The sequence below is a fragment of the Acomys russatus genome, chromosome 29 (genome assembly GCF_903995435.1).
Source record: "Acomys russatus chromosome 29, mAcoRus1.1, whole genome shotgun sequence".
Classification (NCBI taxonomy): domain Eukaryota; kingdom Metazoa; phylum Chordata; class Mammalia; order Rodentia; family Muridae; genus Acomys; species Acomys russatus.
In genome coordinates, this window is record NC_067165.1 from 8648548 (window position 1) to 8667614 (window position 19067).

At 43.4% G+C, this 19067-nt stretch overlaps 1 protein-coding gene across 8 annotated transcripts in view; it reads right to left on the minus strand.

Moving 5' to 3' along the window:
- The window catches only part of Elavl4 (ELAV like RNA binding protein 4), a 142999-nt gene that overhangs the window by 26985 nt on the left and 96947 nt on the right, over positions 1–19067 (minus strand). The window lies entirely within an intron of this gene.

Here is a 19067-nt window from a genome sequence, read left to right on the forward strand (position 1 = left end):
ACTCTATGCAAAGAGAGAAAAGCATCATTTTACTGAAATTGAGGGAACCGAAGGTCAGAGAAAATTATAATTTTTCCCAACATCATGAAACTGAATTGCAATCTAGATCTGAGTAGGCATTTGTTTGTGTGTTTTAATGTGTAGGGTAAGGCAGTGAATGATTTGGGAATGGCGGGCCACAGTCCTTGTCAAGACAACCATGCCATTGTGTGTCAGCCAGAGACACTATCTGAACACAAGGTGGCTGTGGTCCAATAGAACTTTATCTAGAAAAACAGACTATGGCCAAACTTGGTTCTTGGATGACAGGTTGCTAATCTTTCAGGTCTATATTCTGTTTGCCATAGTCACAAATGCCTCTTTATAGTAAGATGTTACTAAGAACTGAGTTTTTTTTTTTTTGACTCATTTAAGAAAATATTGTTTTGTGCAGTTAGTGTTAAGTATTTTTTACTGCATTTGCGTTTACTGCATAGAAACTGTCCAATCACAGCTCATTAAAACTCCTTGTTTTCTCTGGACTTTGTCTGGTCTTCAGGGTCCTAGGGTTATTCTGATCTCATGGCTGACAGCAGCAGCAGAAAAGCTGGCCAGAAGGAGCCTCAGCATTTCTGCACTGCCAACTTGCACACTTTGCTCTTTCCTTGTGAGAACCACCCTGCTCCAGAAACCTTACACTGGCTCATCTCAGCTGCAAAGCCCCCGAGGGGGCAGCCAGATGGACAGTTGCTGTTCATGAACTCTTTGGAGTCGAGTCAGGGATTTTCATGGCCATCAGAACCCCTAGCTTAAGCTGAAATCCTGTTTTCAAAGCACATTGATAAAAGTCCCCAGTTGTCACAAGATCACCTGCCTGGCAATAATTCACACACCAGGTTAGCAGCATTCAACCCCAAATCTCAGGCTGACCATGCTACCAGTTCTGATACGTCTCTCCCTGAGTCTGTCTGCACATACTCGAAGGCAGAGTGAACGTGCCTGCTACTGCGTGTGTAAACCTGTGTGTGGCTCATAACTACACTTGCTGTATAACCTTGGCTAAGTCATGTAAGCTTCCTCAGCCTGTTCCCTTGTCTAGAAAAAGGGAGATAATCCTTTAATCCTCATAATCAAAGGATCACTGTGAGGATTATAGGAACATGGGGACTAATAGCTGTTATAATTTATTCAATGACACTTTGTGCCAGGTACTGTGCTAAGTGGCTTATTCATGCTACCTCATTCAGTCTCATGGGAAATGGGCATCTTTGGGCTCATGGTACACGCCTGGAAGAATGAGTTGAAGAATTGATGAAATAACCTGTCGTTGCAGGGTCGCGACTTGCACGAACCCTTTTAGCGACACTCCAGCTCACGCTTTCTCTCCATAGTGGCTGCCTTCAGCTCAAGTGCCTAGAAGAATCTGGCATCTGGAAAGTCTCAAGGGGCACATTTGTTCTCACTAGGACAGGGGTAGCATGAAGTCTCGAAACTGTAGTTGTGTCCCCTCCGTCACACTCTGCGGATATAACAGTGTTGGTCAGTCGGAAGCTCAGCTTTTCTATTGAAAAATCCAGTGTCATCACAGCCAACAGGTCGGAGGATTTCTTTTCTTTTGGCAGTTGACAGAGTTGCCCCAGACCAAGCATTGCCGTTACTTCAAGCACAGTTCCTGTGGCAGCCTTACCGGCATCAGCTAGGGTCTGTGAGAAACGCAAACCCTCAGGCCCCATCCCAGACCTCCTGAATCAGCACCTGCGCCTCAACATGATCCTTGAGGGGGGTCAAGTGCTCACTGAAGAATGAGCCGCATTGGCAAGTTGGATTAGATGTGGGTCTCAACCTCAGTTCTGAATACTGTTGTATGACCCTGGTTGTTTGTAATTAACCTTCCTGTGCCTTGGTGTTTGGGAAAGCCAAACACTTAGTGCATGGGAACAAGGAAGGCAAAAATCCCATGACAGAATTCCCAAGTTTTCCTAATATATGCTGTCTTTCGGTCACCGAACTTCACATTCCTACTTTGACGCTGTTTTGGTATTCTGATTTAGAAGACAACATTGATTTTCCTTTCTTCAAGGGTCAAGAAGGAGCTTTATATGTGACAATTTATGTAAAGTGTCTGGCCTTTAACAGGCCCTCCTCAGTAGGTATTGCTGTTTATTTCTTCTCTCACACCCCGTTGGATGTTACTTTTCACTGGTGACTAGGTGATGTTATCTCCTCCATGAGGCCCCCCGACCTCCCCAAAAGAGAATGGCTCTGAGGCTCCTCTTTTACACTGGAGCAAAAAATGGGCATTAAGCACACAAGGTCGTGGGGAACAGGCACTTGCTACAAGCTGGGCACTATGGGTGGACCCTGAGTGTTCCCGGCTTTAAGATTCTCCTCATGTGAGCAGTTAGTCTAAGAACTAGCAAAAGCCCACGGTAAGCAAAACTATATGCTGGACACTAATTATGGCTAAGCAAAGTAGGGAAGGACTCCTGAAGGAAAAGGCACGTAGAGGAGCTTTGTAGGATGGATAGCATTTGAGAGGGTTTACCCACCAAAGTGATGACATCCCAACTTGAGCACTGAATCCCAAGCCCAAACTTATCCCAGAGGCAATTACTGGGCACCCACACTGGGTCAGGTACAGTTATATTCCCTGAAAACACAGAGGAGACTGCCACCACCACCACCACCACCAACCCCTTGTTCCTGCTATCACTGAATTTGCATTCTGATTGAGAGTAGGGAAGACAGCTAAGACAGATAGACAGAACATAAAGTTTGTCAGAGGACGGTGAGTTCTACAGAGAACATAGAGATGAGGGAACAGCACTGCTGGAACATGGCTGCAAATTTTTACTGGGGTGGTCAGAGAAGGCCTTACTACTCAGAGGACATAAAGATGGAGACTTGAGAGAAAAGAGGTAGACAGCCCTATCAGAGGGAAGGGCATTCTAAGAAGAGGGTAGCTCATGGCCAAAGGCTCAGAAGCAGGAATACGCTCTGTGCTGGAGATACAAGACAGGTGAAGGCAATCCATATCCCTCTTGTCAAACGACTGAAAACAAGAGCAGACACTGCAGCATTTGCTGCCGACAAAGACACTGTCAAACCTATGCTGGCCTTCCCTCTGACTAAGAAAGCTCTTTAAGCCCACCTCTTCCCCGTGTGTACATTTGTAGGTAAGAGGGTGCATGTGTTTGTGAACATGCTCATGAAATCCTTCATGTTGCGCCACAGGAGCCATCCATTTATCTGTGCTCTTTTAGACAGGCTCTCGTACTGGCTTGAAACTCACAAATAGGCTTGCCTGCTTGGTTAGTAAGGCCCAGGGAGCCACCCATGACCACCTCACCAGCACTGGGGTTACAAGTGAATGCTACCATTCCTGGCTGTGGGTTTTTTTTTTTTTTTTTAAACATTGATTTTTGGGAATCAAATTCAGAGTCTTGTGCTTGCAAGGCAAACACTTTGTTACTTGAGCTATCTCCTGGGATCTCAAACCTACAACTAAATGCGTTTCTCCATCCCCCATTAGACTGGGGGCAACTTGAGACCAAGTTGATGTCTCAGTTCGTCTCTGTCCCTGGAACCTCAAAGAGTCCGGGCAGGAAAGAGTTAGCCAGGAAATATTTGCCGTGTGTGTGAATCTATGACAGTGTTTTCTACCTTCATGCATATTTACTTCCTCTTACCCACTCTTCATCTCCCATCCACCAAGGAGAAAGGGATTAGGAAGAGAGGAAAGTCTCGCCCGTGCCTGGAGGAAGTTGGTAAGAGGGCAGGAACCAGAATTCATAGCACAGCCTCAGAACACCCGTGCATATTTAGCCCACAGGAGAGAAGACTCCAGTAGCTCACACTTGAAAGGCTGTCTGTGACGGAAAGCCATGGGGTGCCCTTGCTGTGACCCCAGAAAAGAGAGCAAGGATCAGGCAGAAGTAGTAAGTGAGGGGGCTGTTTGTTTTAGCCTGATGTAAGAAAGAACTTTGAAAGAATGCTTTTATAAGGGAGTAGGGGGTCCTGTGACGTATAAACAATGAGACCTGTACACGCAGGGGGCGGAGCTACCTCTTCCCAGGAGAAGCTAGAGCAGTCAGCAAGACGGGCCTGTACGATCCCTTCTATTAGAAGGATCCAAAGGTTCTAAGTTATATTTATCTTAGTCCTGATGCTCACAACAGTTTCAGTTTGCCTTGATTTCTAAGGGAGAAAATAGGGGATATTTACTGAGCATTTACTATGGGGTCAACTGCTTTTCTTTATTGGGCCAATCTTTTCAATTCTATGAAGCAGGCATTCCCAAGCCTGGCTGTGTGGCTAGAGGACAGCAGCCAGCCCTTCTCACTCTACAGCTACTGAACTCTTGCTGTGTGTGGGTTCTTGAACACGTGATGTTTTGCACTCTAAACATCTGCCCTGATGTACCACCGTGTGCCCGAGAAACCCCGGGCTTTATAGCACCAAGTTTTCATTCTTTCTATTAGCTCCCATCTCCCAGCTTGGCTGTGTATGTCAAAAGGGATCAGGCGGGATTACGGATCGCCGTTTTGGGAACAGACTGTCACACCCGTAATCTTAAAATCTACAGGTGCAGGAAATGAGGACCAATGAAGAAGCCAGGGCTTGTGATGTCAGGCCAAGGAATTAACGAGAGGTGACTACAGTTTAGTGCTATAATATTGAGAAGGAGAGATTTTTTTTTTTTTGGAGGATGTGATTCCTGAGATGAGACTAATTTGAAAAGATGGATAGGAAGTATCCAGGTTACAGGCAGAGAAGGACACTGGAAGGATGTGACAGTATAAACACCTATGTCTCAAGGGCACATCCTCAAGGCCACTGTTGTTGCTGTTGCCCTGTACTGTCACTGCTGTTTCTAAGTTGAAGTCATCCTCAGAGATCTTTCTAGACCTTTGGCAGAGAGTCAAGAGTCATCCAGAAATAAGAAATCTTGAGTAGGCCTGTTTTCTGTAAACGCTGTTGAAGGTCTAAGACCCAACCATCCTTATTCTGAACTCCCAAAGTATTTAATATTACCTTAAGCTAGTCTGAGGTTATTTCCAAAGGCTACATTCTGGATTCATAAGTAGGTGTCATTTTGTCATTTCCATAAGTATGTGGCACCAGGACAATAAGCAAAGGAGTTCACACACACACACACACACACACACACACACACACACACACACACACACAAGCATTTAAAATATGTTGTTGATCTGACTGTATCTCTCAATGGACTGGAACTCTCTTTGAGAGTGAGGACATGGGCTGATTACTGTTTGTACAACCAATGCCTGCTACATAGTAGAATATTAGTAAATTTCTGTTTAATAGATTAAATAAATGAATTCAGTAAGTGAGTAAATAGTACCAAAATTTTTGTCATTTTGATTGCCACTCATTATACCAACTGCTTTTTTTAATTACCTTACCTACTCCTTAAAATAGCCCTAATTATCACTACCATTTAAAATCAAGCATACCAATATCCAGGCCCAGATCCTCAAATGAGTCCATCTAATGCCAAACCCCACAAAGGCTTTTACTAGAGCTTCCTGCTTGCAGAGACTTTATCATGCAGATGTGAAACGCGATGCCCTCACTGTTTGGGTAAGGCATGTGGGGACCCATAGAACACAGGTATCCATTTCTAGCAGCTCCCCAGGCAGAAATGTAGGTTCTACAATAAGAAAAGCCAAGCAATTCATTTCTCAAAAGAGATCTTTTTTTCATTCCCTTTGGTTTGTCCTATAAAATAACTTGCTCCAAGTGACAGCTCTTCACATATAAATTTCAATAATAAACTTCAATAAATGAAAAACTGAACCAATCTGAGTCCTATTTTTCTTCTGTTGTGCATGAAAGAATAGAAATTCATAAGATAAAAAGCTAGTATCAAGTGCTTGGTTAAAAAAGGGCTGAAAGGGAAAAATATTCTGGGTAATGTAGTGAAGACAATAGAAGCCTCCGCGACAACCATCTCACCTTCAGAATTTATTGTACCGAAAAGAAGAAGTGTTCAGACTGATGACCCTGGGGCAATGAAAGATTCTTAATCAAAGCCACATTAAATTAAATTATGCTCAGAATATTCTTACAAGACAGGAATGGATAGTCATATGTTTTAAAGTATTTTTAACAGGCTTGAAACAAAAAGAGGGGATTTTGGCAAACTCCCATCTAGCCATAGAAAAAAATGATCCAGACTTTTTAATTCTTCGTTGGTTTATTCTCACATGAAACAAAGGTCTGGATGTCAGATAGACAAGACTTTCCACCCAGAGCGGATGCAAACCAACAGGTGATTCCAGAAGTGCAATAGATGTTACAGACAACGGTTTAGCAACAAAAGAAGAAGGCAGAAAAAAAAAAAAAACCCCTATCATATTAATACTAATTGTGTGCCCTGTAATTAGCCTTTGGGCAAAGTGAAACCTTGTGTGTGGGTCTATGGGTGAATTCAACACCAGGACAATGACTTTCAAAACTGCCCCCACCCGAAGCCATCTTATAAAGGGCAAGTGGAAGCAACTGACGTCATGTTGAGACGTTGATTAAATAAGATAAGTTGTGCAAGAGGGCTGGGCACAAAGTAATGCTTCATAAATACAAATCTGTTGGAACAGACAGAAGGAAGGTTTTTGCTCTCACTTAAGGAGATGAGATAAAGGCCTGTACAGACCTAAGTCAGGATGTCAAACATTAGCTGGAGCAGGACCTTGGAAGCCTGTCACTGTGTGTCCTTTCTGCAATAAAGGGTGAGCCTCGCTGGCCTTGGATCCACCGGTAACAGCCTTGTGGCTGTGAAGTCAAGCCCTACTGTTCCCACCATGGATGTGCTCACTGTCAGGAAGGGACCAGACATGATGGCCACCTCCATGGTCTGACAGCTTAGTTTGACTCCAACAAATCTTTTAAAAGAAAAAAAAAAAAACCCCTCCTTAAATTCTTAAAGGAAACAAAAGCATTATTTGTCTTAACCAACCACCACCACCACAACACTTAGCTTGCGAGGATAAGGGGTTGAGGTAAGAGGACACCCAGAGACAGAGAAGCACTTACACAGAAATAGTTCCGTACCTGTGGCTCTCTGAAACGAATGTCAGAGAACAGCCAATCCAAGCAAGGAAGGAGCATCCCCATGACACTGGGTCAAGGTAGACATGAAAATGAAGAAGTGTCTGGGCACATGCAAGAATGGCAAACTGCGGACATCTCCTAATGGATCAGATAGATCTTTAGGCAATGGAAAAGGAAATGCCATTCTCATTATTGGGTGGCCACATGAACTCATGGGTGAGGCATGCCCACAGTGTGCCCACAGTGATTAACAGCTTTCCAAAATGCTGTGTGAAGGGACTGTGCCTGTCCTATGGAGAAGGATCCATCTGGTACCATTTTGTGTTCCTCCTAGGAGCAGATGAGACACCAAGACCTCTTACTTACCCAGCTATTAGACCTACAGCAATCCTACAGATTCTATCAATGTCCCATAGTGCATGTTAGCACAGAAAAAGGCCTAAGTGAGATGCCTTTGTTTTTTTTTTTTTTATTGGTTCTCTTCAGCTTCTCGAAATCATTTTTGTGTCAGAGTCCTCCTTCAAAAAACTCACTGCAGATTAAACAGTTTTAGAAGGCTGTTTGATGGACTCCTAAGTGAACATTATTCTCAGAAATAGGACTGATCAATGTCTCAGAATGTGATTATTGTAGTTTTCAACGCTGACACACTTTTCCTGACATAACGGAGGGCCGAAGGAAAATGAAGGGAGCAAGCCAGAGATACTTATTCCCTTGCAGGTATCTGCAGCTCTGTTTCTCAGAAGACATCAGACAATACAGACTTGCTTCTAAGACCAGCTGGATGCAGCATAGAGCTGCAGTGGAGAGAGGATCAGCGATTAGTGTCGAAGATAAAAATAGAGACTTCGGAGTCAAACACACACAGTTCAACCTTTCCAAGCTACTTAGAAGACACGCTACCTTGAATAAGTTATCTAACCTTTTATTCTTGAATATATTTTCTCACATGTAAAATAGGGATAATAATACTTCATAGAACGGGGTATAAGAATCATATGGCTACATGCCAGGCGATTTTCTGTATATTCTGCCCATATTAATACCTGTACAATAACCCAATGAGTGTTCCTATTTTAGAAATGAGGAAATTAAAGAGCAGAGGGTGACAATACTGTCGCCCAGCTAGTGTGTAGGAAGGCTGGGGTGTATTGCGTGCTGTCGAGCTCTTAATCGCTAGGCCTGTGCCTAGCAGAGTGCACAAATGCAGACACCCTATACCCTGCTTCCTCTTGGCTTTACGAGTCTGCTGGTTTTGTTATTAGTCTATTACACGGTGCAGTTAAAGTGGGCAGCATGCGCCGGCTTGACAAACAAAAGGATCCTGTGTGGCTGCTCAAGGAAGAGCAAATTCAACCCTGGGAAATGTTAGTTCATTTTGAATGATGACTCACCACCGCTATTTTCACAAACAGCTTGCTAATTAAACTTTCTTATGAACTCGGCTAACCAATTTTTCCAATGCATGGAGGAAAAAAAAATCATTCATTATGGACCGGAATCCAAAATCTAATATTAACAGCACAAGCAGGATCTGTGACAAGGTAATTTGATCAGTTCGAGCATTAATAACAGTTAGACACTGATGTCTGAGAGAGTTAATCAGCTTTTGCTGGAGATGTGCGTAGATAACTGAACAAAACATCTGGAAGGCAGACTAGAAAGCAAAGCTGGCTCATCACAGGGTGTCGGCCATTTGCCTTTCCCTTATAAATCCCCCTCTGCTTACAGCATCCTATCAGCTGAGTGACCACAGTAATATCCTGAACCTGCATCACTTCAACAACTCGCCGGCATATTAGCAGCTCGCCTAATCTCACAACACCCAGAAAGGAGGGAGCACCATTCACCCCTCCTTTATGGAAGCACCTAAGGCACACATTGCCCTGATAACACAGAAAGTCTGCAGCCAGTGCTAGAGTAACAGCCTGGTAGGCCCTTCTATGTTACTACACTGGCTTAATTATCCCAAGAGATATAATATAAATGTATATTTAGTGTCTGTGTATGCACATGTATACATATATTCATGTGTGTGGATGTGTGTGTATGTTATGCATATGTGTGCATGTGTGTGGAGGTCTGAGGATAAGCTTGGTGTAATTTCTCATGCGTCATCTTTTTTTTTTCTTCCCCTGAGACAGATTCTTTCATTGACCTGGATCTTGAGCAGTCGGCAGGACCGGTGGCTAGTGAGCCTTAGGGAATCTCCCTGTCTCTGTCTCCTCAGCACCAGGATTATAAGAACAGGATACCATGCCTGTTTTGTTTTTTTTCTCTCTCTCTCTCTCTCTTTTTTTTAAAGCATCGTTTCTGTGAGTCCAACTCAGGTCCTTGCAAGTACTTAACTCACTGAAGTATTTCTACAGCCCTTAAAATGGTTTAATTATTAAAACAATCTTAAATTTTATCTCAATGTTTTCAAATATTGAACTAAAGACTTTTACTCACAGTCTTCCCAAACCACCAAATTTGTCATTCATTATTGCTGAAAAATGCCTTCACGCGTGTCAACAAGTTTGAACCCACAAGCACTACCAAAACAAAGTTTTCCTCTTTACTGGATATTGAGAAAGTGATAGTCTGAGGAGGTGGTAAAACAACTCACGCAATGTCAGGACTCGTCTATTAAATGTGTGTGTGTGTGTGTGTGTGTGTGTGTGTGTGTCTGTGTGTGTGTGTGTGTGTGTGTGTCTGTGTGTGTCAGGGACAGCAACTATTACTGAATATGATTTAGGTTTGATATGGTTTGATGTGCTATTTGGTATTCCGAGTAGAAAGTGTTTGGTGGATGTGGACAGGTTTGGGGGCAGTGGCGCTCTTGGGTAGGGCTCGTCCCTTTGTACCCAGGGTGGCTGTCTCATCGGCAGGGCTACACTGATAGCAAGGGGAAAGAGCAAAAGAAGATAAGAACTGGTTCCCGTTTCATGGTCAGTAGCAAGACATTTTGCCCAGACTGGGGTTCTGCCCAGAACCATGGAAGTCTTCACCCAAAAGATGGAAGCCATGGAGTAAACCAAATCCTGTGTGCCCGACCTTGCGAAGTAAAGGGAGAGAGGAGCCTGCAGGGACTCAAGGCAGAGTTTCCCTGAAGGGCAGCAGGCAAGGACGGCTTGCTTTGGAGCTGTTCTCTTGGCATATAGTGTATACACATCTCAGGCTGTACAAACAGGAACTCCACTCAGGCAGCTTCTCCATGTTACTGCCAGCCTTTCACATTAAAAAAAAAAATCAATCCAAATTGGATCCAGGGAATAGATAAGAGCAAAGGAAAATGCCATGATTATAGCTGGCAGCTGTCACCACAACCAGACACCTCGAAATCCAGAGAAAGGGCTATGGAGACGCTGGTAGAAAGCACAGGATGGAGCTGGGGTCCTGGTTGACACTTGAAAAGGCGACGCAAGTTGTCACATCTGTTTTTCCTTCCTATGAAAGAGAACTCTGGGTAGCTTGTCTGTCCATTCTCAGACACATCATGTTTAATTTACTAACTTTGCACTGGTGTCTTTTTAACTGAGCCATTTTAGGATTAACTCTTTATCTTATAAGCCAACTCAAGTCCTTTCAGCTCAAAGTGGCATAAGTGTAAATAATAAGACAGAATAAGAAGGAGGGCAGGAAATTGAGGGGGAGGGGGAAGGCGAAGAGGAGGAGCTAGAGCAAGATAAATACGCTACATGATTAATTCAAGTCTTCTTTGGGCTTCCCTGGTGCCACTGGTAAAGTTTGGACAATTCCATATGTTGGATGCTCCAACAGGTTAAAGAAAGCACTAAAAAGAAAAGCCTCTGACAACCAACGGGAGCCAACACATGGCTTATATCACAAATGAGAATTACTTAATCTTATTCAAGACAAAAGTGATGAGAAATTCTCAAGCAGCCACAGTACGGAGAGTTGGTATTCAAAACCGGGCATGCACCTTTTGTCGATTGGGTCCCGCGGCTCAGCAGACTGTCAAGTATGAAATGAGAGCTGATTAGAAAATCAGACTTATGGGGGCACCAGAGCTCATGTCAGAGTTAGTCCCTGCTCTCCATGTAACTGTGAAGGATGTCCTGTCCATTGGCTAGATCAGAGTAGGTGACGACCTCCCCCTTGGTGGGGAGCCCTGGTGGCACTCAAAGAAAGAATAGGCAGACTACCAAGATGAGACTTGTTAGCCTGTGACCGTAAAGTGGGGGAGGAGATCCCCCTTGGACATGGACCTAAGAGAGGGGAATAGGCTGGGGGTGGGAGGGTAGGAGGAAAGGAAGGATATGAGTGATGGGACAACAACTGAGTTGTAATCTGAATAAATTAATTAAAAAAAAAAGAAAGAAAATCAGACTTTATAAATCAGCAAATAAAATGATGTGGAAAAAGAGTCAGTGAGCAAACCTGACCTCAGGAGGATGACTATGTTGGGTAGGACCATTTATTAGCAAGTAGAAGGCACTACCAGGCTTGGCTTGAATTTTCAGCTTCCTTTACTAGCTGTAACCTTGAATGAAGTACTTACTCTCCCTGAGCTATAGTTTCTTCATTGACAAAGAGGGGATGGAAAACCGACCTTGTGAAGTAGCCCTAACTGCTCCATTCACTGTTCTTTGATAATGTTCATATTACTCAGCTTGGGTTGCTTATACAAAATATTCTGATTCATGTAGATTTTTTTAAAAACATAAATTAATTCTGGAGGCTGGAAGCCCAAGATCAGGGTACCAGCATGATTGGGTTCTGGCATTCAGAGGGCTGCCTTACTTGATGTGCAGAGGCAGAGAGAGCTCTGCTTTCTCTTCTCCTTCTCATTAGGATACTAATATTGTTGGATCCTATCCACATGACCTCATTTAACCTTAATTACTTGGGCAAAGGCCCTGTTTCCAGTTATTCTGAGGACTAGGATTTCAGCATACGAATCTGGTGGGTGAAGAGACATAAACATTTTCTCCTTAGCAATACCTCTGAAGCTTGGATCAATGGCCTCCTTACCATATATTGCATTTTCTACAATCTATTTTTTGCTATGTTTAAAGGCCACTCTTTTTGACACTTGTTCTTAGTGTCACCCTCCGTCTTCTGTCATCCTTTATTCCTCTGAATATGCAAAGCTGATATTGTCTTCACCTTCACGGAGTAGAAACAGAGTGGTAAGATAATAAGAAAGAGTGTAGGTTTTTACAGTCAGACAGACCAAACCCCTCTCCCCAGACAGTTCGAGGCTTGGAACCCTCATCTGCAAAATGGGTTAATAACCACTGATCATGGAAAATAGAAAATTTCAGTGAAACTGCAGATCCTGCATGCCTGCCACCACAGCTAACACCTAGCAGGCACACTGTCAAGTCTTCATCTTGCATTGTTATGAATCAATTCTCATTGCTGCCTTTCCAAAGATTTTTGTGTATACATATGTATGTGGTATATATGTGTTGATGTGTTTGTTGTGTATGTGTACATGTGTGTGCATGTGCATGGGGGCCAGAGGTCAGCGCCGGGTGTCTTCCTCAATTGCTCTCCACTTTATTTCTGAGACAAGGTCGGTCATTGCACGTGGAGTTCACTGCTTTGGCTAGAACTGCGCAGCCATCACGCTGTAGGGAGCTTCCTGCCTCTATTGGTCAGCATCGTGAGTACAGGTATAAACCACCCCTCCAGGCTCTGTATGTGGGTGCTGGGATCCAAACTCAGGTCCCCACGCTTGTGCAGTAAGCCTTTTACTCACTCACCCATCTACTTAGCTCATTTCAATAAGTTTAATAGTCAAGCATAGGAAAGGCGAGATTGGACTTTGATTAAACCGAAACAAACCACCTTAGAAAGTAGAAAAGGTGGCTATGCTTCGTAAGATGGTCACCTATCTCTTTTTATATCTGTGGGCGGCAGCTCAAGGACCGTACAATGTCCAGCCTTTCCTCCCTCATGGTCCCTGTAGTAGCATGTGCTGTATTTTTGGATTTCCTCATAAATCCTGACAGAGTTTAAGAGAGGGCAGAGAATAATGCTTATTTGGTCTGAGTGAGTAGACACTAAATATATACTGTTGGCTGATTGAAAATGCTTTACAAATGTAAAAAGCCTTATACAGATAGATAGCCTCTGTCTGAATTTTATCTTTTCTCCAAACTAGAAATATCTTCCCCTATCAAAGTTCAATTTTGGCACCGTAGAAAAAAAGGAAAAGGCAACTTAAAAGATTTTTAGTGCTCATGAAGCATAAAGACAGACACAGGGTTCATCAGTTCAGAGCATAAAAGGGAGATGCAGGATGGGGTGAGGCCGACTGAAAAGGAACTCACTACTCCCACACCTCTCCGAAGATGAGGAAAATAAATTTCCCCGTACACATTTCAGAAGGCACTTTCCTCCTTTCCTGAATCTGATGAAGCACATTTTTAGATAATGTGTGGAAATTTCAGTTTTATAGTACCTTCCTTCTTAGTTCCTAGTTGTAATCGCCTGGCCATTTTACAGAGAAGTGTGTGTGTGTGTGTGTGTGTACATATGTGTGAATGTATGTGAATATACACATATGTGAGTGTGTGTGCATGTGTGTGTACAGATGTGTGAGTACGTGAGTGTGTGTGTGAATGTGTGTGTGTGTGTTAGGAGACAGACAGGAGGCTGGGTGAACAGGGAATTGGTCTTATGAACCAACCAGTCATCTCAAGCACAGAAATAGAAACTCCTTAAAGCACTCCAGCTGACTCACATCCTAGGTATAAGCCCTTGAGACATCTCTCCTGGCATGAGAGGATAGCTCCCTACCCAAGTTTGGAATCAGGGCAGGGCTGTTAGATTTGGAGGGGGAGATGAAGAGGAAGATAACCATGAGGCCAAGGGAACCATAGTTGGCCTATAATCCTGACTACTGCCATTCTGGGTACAAACAAAACGAAACACTTGGAAGAATCCTGAAGTGCCAGTGCAAACGCTAAACCTCACAGCTCCACTCAACTGCCAAGTTCTAATTAGAAGCAATGGAAGGTCCCTGCCCTTGGTGGGTGTGTGAGAGGCACCATGATTACATGGTTTGCTGTCTACACTTAATATTCTGACAGTCTTGTCCTCCTTCATAAGGTAGACTCCTCTTCTCCTAGTTTGCAATCCATGTAGGCTTCCAAATTTGCTCCACATCTAAAATTTTGCCACTAACTTCCCGCAACAGTACTTAACCCCTTCTCCAAGTCAACACATCAGAATTCTTTTATTCTTCTCTGTGGCACACCTATAAGGTGACTTCAGGGAGGTGACACATACAAATCATGAGACCCAGTGCTCTCCATCTTTCCAAATCAGAGGAAAAAAAGCATGCTCATAAGTGATGATGTTTCCTACACTCTTGCCCTCACTAGCAAATACCCATCTCATGTGCATATAAGAAAACTTCATTTAGATAATCAATATCTTGGGATTTTCTTGGACATGCATAATTTTGGTTGTGTTTAATCACACTGAAATCTAAGGCATTTAGAAAATAAAAGGCATTTCAAGAAATCGAAGAAGATCAGAAGTTAAAATATGTAGCAACTTAATTGAAAAAGTGGACAAGCCCCTAGCAATGGGGTCAGGGGCTGTCTCTGACTCTGTTGCCTGCCTTTGGATCCCTTTCCTCTAGCTGGGCTGCCTTGTCTGGCTTCAGTGGGGGAGGATGAGCTTAGTTCTTATTTCTGCTGTGACTTGAGATGTCAGAGTGGATTGGTACCACTTGAGAGCCTCCCTTTCTCTTCGAAGAAGGAGAAGGGGCATTGGAGGAGGGGACATGCAGGTGAGACTGGGAGGCGAGGAGGGAGGAGGCTGGGATCAGGCTGTAAAGTGATTAAATAAATAAATAAAGGGGAAAAAAGGAAAAAAAAATGGCCATGAATTTGAGGGAGGGGGACAGGTGAGAAGAGTTGGAGGGACAAAAGGGGAGAATGATGTGATTATATTGTAATTTCAAAAAAAGCTGTATGTATCTATGTACACACACACACACACACATACACACACACAAATTGCTCTAGGTTTGACTGCAGGTAAGCAGTGACTTGAAAGCAGAGGTGGAAACAGAACAAGCCTGGAGCCGCATGGGCTCTCCTTTATCTAGCAGACCATGTTGGCCTGGAAGCTGTAATACAGAAAGGCTCACCACTGCTGTGCCCCATCCCGGTCTCAGCTGCTCTGAGACATGGAGGCTGCTTAGCTCTCTACAGATCTGAGGAGGAACTCTGACGTCACTGTATGGACACTGAGTTGATCCCCTTTGTAAATTAGAGATACAAACTCGGGTACAAAGACACTGGCAAAGAAATCACCATGGCATCCAGGTGCTTGTTTTGTTTTTGTCACCGAATGATGATACAAAGTCAAAGATGTGTTATAAAGGGTAAACACGAAGTGGTGGGTTAGATTTGGTGTTGAGCAAAGTTGTAGTTATTTTTGGCATGCTTAAGTTCATCTGGCAATGCAGCTTCACACTGGACCACTGCTTCCAAAGAGCCGCCTCCACCTTAGAGCTGTTCTTCCTGTGGCCAAAGCACAGAGGAAGAAAAACGTGAAATGGCAGCTCTGTTTCTTAGTCTTTCTTCCCTCGGTCCATCATTCTTGCCTTCTGCAATAGCATCAGCTAACACACCTACTTCCCTCAGGCACCCGAGTGTTTAGGGTCTGTCCAATCCTCAGTGAGCAATGCAGTGCTTTTGGACTGCTCTAGTCTTAAAAACTCCTGTAGAACTGTAACTTGTCTAAATGTGCAGACAGAGAACTTTCTTAAAAGCTATGCCTGTGCAGACACATGGAGAAGGAAATCAAGTGTGGATGTAGGTCTTTTTTTTTGAGTAGGCATCTCAAAGGTATGTACTGCCTAATACTAATTTCTTTCTTTATAGATTGTGTGTGTGTGTGTGTGTGTGTGTGTGTGTGTGTCTGTCTGTCTGTCTGTCTGTTGTGTGTTGTTTTGGAACTAGGGCCTAATGTAAACTAAGCAGGCACACTACCACTGAGCTATATCCACAGCTCTCTCTAGGGAATTTCTCTTGTTATTCCCCCACCCACCCCTTCTTTACTTGTTTAGGGGTAGGTCAGTAACAAGATAGACATTTATAATAATAAAATTTAGACACAGCTGGCCTGACTTTAGATGTACCTGAGTTACCTTATTCTGTTCTGGCCAAGCTGTATGCTTCTTTCTCACAAATACCAATCACAGAGAAGTTTGTGCTTAGTAAAGAAAAAAAAGACTAGGAACTTAAATGGATTCTCCGAAGTCCACAAGAAACACACAATTCTTCCCTGGCTTGGTGGTCTTTGCCTAAACTGTGAGGGTCACATGACATTTCCTTTCCCCTTTCTCTGTAGCAGCAGGTGGATGGAGGAAAAAAGCTAAGGCTTGGCTCTCTGTGACGTCACGTGCCCATGGCTATCCCCAGAAACAACTCAGGATATATCTTTTGTCTCCCGAGCACCTAGATTAAGTGTCTTTTTCCACTTGCAAAATGACATGTCGAGTGTTCCCAAGAAGGCGTGAACAGGTGATGTACAAGAAAACTAGAGGGGACCTGGAATCTGGTACTTTCCATAAACTCGCCTGAACTTTGAAGAAAGTTGCAAGTTGAGCTATGTCCCCAGTGGATGACAAATATTGTTACACAGGAGCCTTGTTTAAGGGCCTGGTGCAATAGATGTGCATTAAAGGGCACCCAGCAACCTCTCCTCCCAGGAACACAGTGTTGCTTTGAGTTATGTGGAGAGTGTGAGCTGCCTTCACCTTGCACACGTTCCCACAATGAAACCAGGCTTTTAGGTGATTCCTGCGCTCACAGAGGAGGGTTGAGCCTTGTTTCAGTTTCCTTACCCAAGCTGTGCCCTGTGGGGACGGCGTGAGGTATGTCCAGTGCTTAGCAAGTACCCAGCACTAAGTGCTTGTTGAATTGTGTCCTCTTACCACTAACAGCCTCAACCACGTTTCTTCTGTGCGTTCCCACACGGGGAAGTCAACAACAGCCACAGGCCAAGAGTCAGTCTGGCTTGCCCTTAAAGCGGTCAATAAACACATGCATTTCTTCTTCTCTAGGGATCTGAACTTCTCAGACCCCACCCACCGACCTCTCCTAGGGATTGGCTTGGGGTTCGGAAATCTTAATCTTAAATTCTTATCTTTTTGTCAGCTCCCCCTCCCCCAAGTCCTCCCACTGGGTATTTAGAACTTCTTGTAAACTTCACAGGATCGAGATGCATTGAGATCTGTAGGAGGTGTTGGAGGAAAAGGGGGGACTTGGGATGTTAAAATTCAGGGCAACAAAAATACCTATGATGTCATTCAGCCTGACTTTTGGACTAGCCGCAGCCTTTTCACTTGCCCGGTGTGATACTTCACTCTTGCTGACCTGTGTTGTGACTGAACCCCAAAGCAGGCCGCTGAGGGTCCCATGGTTAGGGTGCTTCCCCCCATTCTGCACCTCCCGAAAGCCGCATCTCCCCCTCCCTCGCTGACTTTTGGCGTAGCCAATTAAACCTGAACAACTGGCGGATGGAGGAAATATGCTGCATCTATGGAATGGTACAGCAGGGACCAGTTTCACTGTTAATTTAAAATGCTAGAATTAATTAGGTAGTGTAAATGAAGAATTTAATAAGCACTCTTTACAACCGTAAGTTCTACTTTTATTAAACACTGCTACCAAATGAGGGCAAATATCTCTGGTCTGTCTGTATTTCCCTGCCTCATTCCCATAAGTTCTCTATAAATAAGGGGTCTTTTTTTTTGGCCTGAAATTAAAAAAAATTACATAATTATAAATTTATGCCCGATTTGTATCTCTGCCTTCAACCCATAAGCTTCGTCTTTAAGGCCAGACGCTGCTGTATGTCCCTGCTTGTGCTCGATAGGGCGCTAAACAAACCAGAGTTGACAATTTTGGTTTTGTATACCAAATTAAAGGCTGTCTTCGAAGCTGTCACTCCTATTCAAATCCACTCGGTGAACTACCAAATTAGCATTCCTTCAGTAAAGGAATCTGCTTGCTTAAACACGTGTCTTCAGAAAACAAGGAACAGCACCATGAATCAGTCCTCAAAAAAAAAAAAAAAAAAAAAAAAAAAAAAAAAAAAAAAAGAAAGCTCTCCCTACCCTACCACTCTGGGGGAACTCTCCTGGAAAGGTGATTAGTAACAGCCACTCACTAATACAGCCGCGGAGTCTCAATTTAGAATGTAAGGCAAGACCCGAAATACATTTTCTATATAGGAGTGGGAGGAAGAATCATATGGTTAACTGGTTTTAATTTGGTTTGAATTATCATCCCATTATGTAAAGACTATTCAAGGAATCTAAACATTGGCTTTATGAAAACACAGGCATTTTTGTTAAAGAACAGAAGATCCAGCACACATGGGTAAACGCTGGAAATCCTGCTCCCGTTAGGGGGTCTGGATGTAAGATTTTCATATTGACTACACTCCTTTATGGATACTAGCTATAGCTTCCTAAATAGCACCCTCCACTGACTAAGGACTCCAATGGTCATCCTTCTGGGTGTGATAAAGCCGCTCTCTTACTTCGTCCTCACAACACACTCTTTAAGTATCATGTTCCAATTTTATGGCTGAAGAAATTGTGTTGGGGAATTGTGTGACTTACACGTAGCAAATGGCTCTGATAGTTAGCTTTGTACTTAGTTTATAAAGGAGGTACATTTACCTGTGAGTTAGAAGAATAAAAGAATGCATTTGTTTGTTGTACATGTATACATTTAAAATGGGGATGGTGTCTTATCCTGGCATTCACAGCTCTTCATTTTTACTTCTGCAAGCCAGTTGCTTGTCAGTTAACCTGAGACAGCAGTCAACGTTTACAACTGACAAGTACTCAAGGCTGATGTGAACGAGTTTAAGAGTGGAGCACTGCTGGTAGCAGCTTCACTGCCCTCATTATGCAGCTCATTAATAAAAAAAATATTCTCACTTCCTATAAGATTATAGGAAAAATTTCCCCAAACAGACATAGTATAACTGTCTGAAAAACATTAAAATCCTGATTATTG